Source organism: Papaver somniferum, chromosome 3 (genome assembly GCF_003573695.1).
Source record: "Papaver somniferum cultivar HN1 chromosome 3, ASM357369v1, whole genome shotgun sequence".
Lineage (NCBI taxonomy): Eukaryota > Viridiplantae > Streptophyta > Magnoliopsida > Ranunculales > Papaveraceae > Papaver > Papaver somniferum.
The window spans coordinates 94,552,842-94,559,734 of record NC_039360.1 but is presented as its reverse complement, the minus strand read 5'-3'; positions in this window follow the sequence as shown (position 1 = coordinate 94,559,734).

Sequence of the window (6,893 nt, the reverse complement as noted above, 5' to 3'; positions counted from 1 at the left end):
CTTTCAGTGACGTCCATTTGAGGTACAGATTCGAGCAGAGATAGGACGTCACTACAGTATGCATCATCATAGAAATCAGGGTTAAAGTTCTCCATACATGCTTGAAAGGGGTCACGGATAGAATGTTAGTCAACGAATCTTGCATTAATCCTTCAATCATATTAACTTCATGCACATCATCATCATCAAGATTCACAGGTTGTTGACTAATATCGAACACATTCAATTCTACCGTCATGTTACCAAAAGACAGTTTCAACACTCCATTCCGACAGTTGATGATCGCGTTGGACGTAGCCAAGAAAGGACGTCCTAAGATGACAGGAATGTGACAGTCTGGGTTTTGTACAGGTTGAGTGTCTAAGACAATGAAGTCTACGGGAAAATAGAATTTGTCAACCTTGATCAAAACATCTTCCACCACTCCACGAGGAATCTTGACAGATCGGTCTGCCAGTTGTAGAGTGATAGATGTTGGTTTCAACTCCCCAAGACCTAACTGCTCATAAACAGAATATGGCAGTAGGTTAACACTTGCACCTAGGTCTAATAACGCTTTATTGACCGTGTGTTCTCCTATAGTGCAAGAAATTGTTGGACATCCTGGATCCCTAAACTTGGGTGGAGTTTTTCAGAATGATGGAACTCACCTGCTCAGCTAAGAAAGCACGTTTTTGCACATTGAGCTTGCGCTTTTGAGTGCACAAGTCTTTGAGGAATTTGGCATAAGCAGGGATTTGCTTGATTGCTTCAAGAAAAGGAATGTTGATGTTGACTCTCTTGAACAGATCTAACATCTCATTGTAATGGGTACTTTTCTGTTGATAGATCAATCTTTGAGGAAATGGAGCAACAGGAAGATGAGTTGGCAAAGGGACATTCACAGCAGTAGAATTGTCAGATTTTCCAACTTGCTCAGATTCTTTGGTTTTCTGGGGTTGTGGAGACAACGTGGAATTTGTATCAGATCATTAGGTTCGCCTACGTTGTTCTCGATGACTTTACCACTTCGGAGGGTGGTAATGGCATGGATTTGATCAGGTGAGGTTTCAGTGCAGGATGTTGTGCCTGTTTGAAATATCCTCTTTGGATTTTGTTGGGGTTGGCTCGGAAGTTTACCCTTTTCTCTCTCACATATTTGATCCATCTTTTGATCTAGATTTTTCTGACTTTGCATCAAACTCTGGAACATTTCCTCTAAGGTGGACAATCTCTTGTCGGTATTGTGTTGAGGATATGATTGTTGTTGAGAGTTTGATTGTTGTTGAGGGTTTCTCGGGTGTTGATAACCTTGATTGTTCTGATATCCCTGATTGTTTTGATAGCTCTGATTGTTGATAGCTTGATGGGTTGAGATGGTCCTCCTTGAGTGGGTCCTTTTGACCATGAAAAGTTAGGGTGGTTTCTCCATCCTGGATTGTAGGTCTGTGAATAAGGGTTATGCTCTGGTTTTGAAACATGGCATGTGCCTGTTCAAGCCTAGACTCCTGGATGCAAGCAAATCTGGACAATTTTGGAATTGATGGTTGGGGTCGTTACAAGCAGCACAAACAGATGAAGCGACATGTTCTCGGAGAGTAGTGGTGGAAGGTTTTGAATTTTTATGTAGTTCTAACTCTTCTAATCTCCTAACTATTGATGCCATGTTTGCTCTACCCTCAAAATCCGCTTCAATCCTAAAAGCCTTTGCTTCGGATGTAGTCTTTCTGGTTTCACGGATGGATTCCCACTGTTGCGTCTTTTCAGCTACTTCAATCAAGAAGTCCCAAGACGCGTCAGCAGTTTTATCTACGAATAGACCATTACACATCGACTCAACCGTTGTTCGGGTGGACACATCTAGACCTTCATACAAAATTTGCACAAGTCTCCATTTTTCAAAACCATGATGGGGACATTGGAGCAATAATTCATTGAATCTCTCCAGGTATCTAGCTAAGGTCTCACCTTCTAATTGCACAAAGCTATTCAGACTTTGACGAATTGTCGCAGTCTTGTGGTTCGGGAAAAACTTTTTGAAAAACTCCTTTATGAGGTCATCCCATGTCATGATGGATTGAGGCTGTAAAGCATAGAGCCAGGCCTTTGCCTTATCTTTCAGGGAAAAAGGAAAAAGCCTTAACTTCAGGGTTTCGTCGGTCATTTGAGTGAAACGCAGAGTTCCACAAATTTCCTCGAATTCTCTCACGTGGTGGTACGGGTTTTCATTCTCAACACCTCTAAAAATAGGAAGCATCTGTATTGTGCTAGATTTCAGCTCATAATGGCCATTAGCCTCGGGCAGCAAAATACAGACGGTTGACTGGCTCTAGTTGGGTACATATAATCCTTGAGGGTACGTGGTTCTCCCATTGTTTCTGGTTGATCTGGACTGTCTCCCTCAGAACTTAGAATTTCGATAGGTTCGTCTGGGTTAATTCTAACAAGTCTGTTTGTCTGGTCTCTGTAGGTCACAATCATGTCCTAGTAGGTACCTTAACTAACATGTTGGTCAGACAGAGCAATCGGAAACAATTTGGCCCAAGGGTTATGAAGATTTGGTTTTTGAATGGGTTTTGGTTTAAAGAAGGGGTTTTGTTTTTGGTTTAAAAATTTTGGGTTTTTGAAAATTTTTGAACTAAACCTAGCATAAATTATCACAACTCATAAAAGAAAATAAAAACAATAATAATAATTAAAACAAACCCATAAAAGAAAAAAGAAAAATAAAAGAAAAATAAAGAAAAACAAAAAAGAAAATAAAAAATTATTACAATCCCAAATAAAAAAAAGAAAAAGAAAATAAAAATTATTACAATCCCAAAATAAATAATTAAATAAATTATTACAAGCCCAAATTTGAATTTAAATGAGGCCCAAGTGGGTTAACTCATGGGTTAGGCTTACTTGTTTTTGGAGGGAAGCCCAAAAATAGGCTTTTAGTCCCCTTTTAGTTGCAAGGCCCAGTTGGGCTTTAGGATCGTCCTAGCAGCTCACGTCCAAGCCCAGCAGCAGCAGGTGGAGCAGAGCCCAGCAGCAGCAGCAACGGAGCCCAGCTGAAGTTGCAAGCCCAAGAGCAGAAGTTGCAAGCCCAGAAGTTGAGGTTACTGAGCCCAGCTCAGTTGGTTCAAGCCCAGTTCAGAGATTGTTGCACAAGCCCAGCAGAAGAGGTTGGCAGCAGGCCTGGCAGCATCAGTTGGCAGCAAGTTGGCAGCAAGTTGGATCAGAAGCAACAGCAGCAGCAGCAGCTAGGCAGCTTCAGTTGGCAGCAAGCTTGGCAACAGCAACAGCTTGGCAGCAGCAGCTTCACTTGGCAGCAGCAGTTGCTTTGGTTCACCAGCAGCAACAGCAGCAACAGCAGCAGCAGACTTTGGCTTGGCAGCAACAGCACAGCAGCAGCAGCAGCAGCAGCAACAGCAGCAGCAGGCTTTGCAGCAACAACAAATAATGCACAGCTCCAGCAGCAGTTAGCAAGTGAACAAGATAGCAATGAACACACACAACTATGCAAGCACAACAAGGCCACAACAGCTATGAAAACTTCAAAAATATGGCAGCCAGCTCCCCGGCAGCGGCGCCAAAAACTTGGTGTGAAATGCAAAGACACACAAAAGCTTGCAAGTATACAAGGTCAAGATTTATAATAAAATGGTGAGTAGGGGTTTGTCCACAGGGAGAGGAGCATATGAGAAGTTTTCCTAACTAAGATGTGTAATAAGCTAAGGGCAGGCAAGGTTGCAGGCAGAGAAACAAGAACATAAAGTAAGGCAAAAGAGAAGCAGGTTAAGAACCAAAGCAAGGAAAGATAAGCAAGAACCAAAAATGCAGGGTAAGGCAACAAAGGAGCAGTTAAGAAAAAGCAACAAACTACCAAGGCTTGGCAGCCAAGGGCAAGAGGCAAGATTGTGCACTGCCTTCAGTGCACAGTAGCTACAAGATGCAGGAACATAAAAGGCATGAAAATAAAGCTGAAATGCAAAAACACAGAACTTGAAAAAGTGACTGAAATTAAGATTGATTAAAAGAGAAGTGGTGGGCAAGCCAAAGCATATGATCCACCTTGTATCCTAATCAAGTAACATGGTCTAGGTTAAGTTCTTTCCTAAGCATACAACTAGAAATGAGAGAACACCAACTTGCTTGCTAGGCTACCCCTAGCATTGGCTGTCTTTTGACAGTACAGCCAATCACAGGCTCTATAAGCATTGGCCTCTCTCAAATACACATTCACAACACAGCAGGGAAGAATTATCCTAGCTCAATCACACTTGACAGTGCACAAGGCTTCACTGAGCCTTGGCCTGAAAGTGATTAGCTCATGCTAACCATGTTTAAAACAATCACATTCAACATATGTAAAAATTCAAGCACAAGTAGCATCATTTGAGATAACAAAACACATAAGCAATATTCTACTGATAAGTATTGAAATTTGAAATTCAACAAAATTTTGTTCAATTCTCTACTGGCTAGTCCAGAGAGGTAAATAGTCTCCCTCTAATACTTCCCCCAACACCCATTTATACCCAATTACAAAAATCCCCAAAAATCAGGACTACATCAGTCCAATTAAGGTTTGGTGAAAATACAAAATAAATCAAATAAAATCCTACCTAACTATGATAACAACCCTAATTGGACTAACCCATGCTTCAATTAGACGTACAAGTTATTTCCCCAAAAAATTCCCAAATCAGAAAAATTAGGGTTCTTAAAATTTTTTTTACCTAATCACTGTTGACACTGATGGATGTCGACCCATGCCTCCAATCCTTCTCCTGATGCTTCTCTTTTCTTCCCATGCCCTAATTGCTTTTCTAGCTCATCTATTCCATCAATTTCTCTTCTAGGGTTCCTGTGAGAGGAAAAGATCGAGGAATTGATGTTATAGAAAGCTAGAGGAGTAGGGGAATGATGGCTCGAATGGTGATGGTTGAATGATTTGGGGAGAGGATGGTGGAGTGATTTGGGGAGAAGATGGTGGTGATGGAGACGGACATGGTGGTGGTACGGGTTCTGAAGGAAGAAGAGATGGAGAAGAAAGAAGAAAGGTGCGTTTGGCTGGGTATAGGGTGTTCGATACTTGGGTGTTAGGTGGGCGTATCGAGTGTGATGATCTGCGACGCTGCGCCGTGGGATAGGGAGATGAAAGATCAATCGGACGGTGAGATGAAGTGAAGCTTGTAGCGACCGCTGGATTTTTTATACAACGAAGTTAACGGCTCTAGATGGGGTTAGGTGTTGTAGTGTAAGGCGAGATATCAGACGTTGATGAACAGCAAGGGAGCGACCGTTGGATTCAACAACCATCTAATCTGAAGGCTTGGAATTTCAGCGCTGTGGTGCTTGGCAGAGACTTCAGATTTTGATGCTCTATGAAGGAGCGACCATCGGATGCTTTGGGGAACTGATCTGACGGCTAAGAACGGAGGCGCTTTTGTGTGTAGAAAATGAGGTTGTGCGCACCATTCTTCGCGGCTTCCTTGCGTAATTTCTCCCGGCTTTTCACTACTTTTCTGCTCTTTTCGCTCCGCGACTCATCCGAACTTTATTTACTACCTAAAAATGCAAAATTAATTAATAAAAATATTTATTCTTGAAAACAATGAAAATACAGAATATGGGGTAAAATGTAGAATTAATGCATAAAAGATGAGTTAAATTGCCAACAAAAAGGGATAAATATATACATTATTTCGCACTCATCAAGAGGTTATCGAAATCCTGGATGCTTGGGTCCAAGATGGTGCAATCAAGTTGCCATATGTCAAGAAAGAACCAACTGAAGAAGACATGGAAAGTCCTCGTTACTGCTGCTTCCACAAGTTCGTCAATCATCCCACAAGCGACTGCGGAGTTTTGAAACACATTTTCAAAGAGAAGGTTGATCCACAATAGCTTCAACTGGGGACTGAAGGAGTACACAAGAATCCTCTCCCAGTCAGAACCTTTACACTTTATGAACAACCTATCAAAGAGGCAGTTCAATCCTTGGTCGAACATGAATTGCGTTATCTGTCGAAGGCACAAAGGAGAGACATGTTCACAGTACTGAACCACATCGTGTCAAGAAGTCCATTCCGAAAATACTTCTTGATCTTCCAGCCAAAGACCAACATATGTACGACTGGGGACTGCTTACCATAGTCAATCTCAGAAGAAACGAATTTGGAAGAACGTTGATCGATGCTGACGCCTCCATCAACAACATTACACTGAAAACCATCGGATCCACATGCATCACTCGACAAGAAGATACTCATGCTCCATCTCAATCAGAGACCTTGAAGGAGCGCTCGGAAATACTTATGGCCACATCATTCTCAAAGTGAACATAAGTTCAACCTGGACAGAAACCAAGTTTCACATAATCAATCAAGAAGATCCAAGATATCACATGTCCTTCAGACGAGCGTGGATCCATGCTGAAAAGATGAGTACTTACAAAGTGCCTTTGGTTGCACATCTCTCCAACGAAGAAAGTTCTAATCCAGAAGATTTGACGGACATTCCATCATCAGAGTACTTTGAGTAATTTCGACGAGGTTGAAGCAAGAACCTGCAAAATATGCATAAACATTCATCAAGAGGTTCCGCGCTCAGGCAAGTCTCATTCCATGTCTATGTCATTTATTTCCCCACATGCTATCATAGCATGGGGACTTAATTATGCTAGAAACTCTACAAGACGTTATGAATGGTAGCTTCACCGCATTAGTATTTTACCAAGTGGTTGAATCTGACGTTTCTCCGAATCAAGTACTGAAATATTCATTACTGACGTCCAAACATGGCAAAGAACACTTTGGGAGTTTCTCCTGCAAGTCCATGTGTTCCACAAAATCAGAAAGCTCTGATGTCTGCACAAGTGTCGAATCCCACTACTACAACGAAAGGGATGCTGAATCAACAGA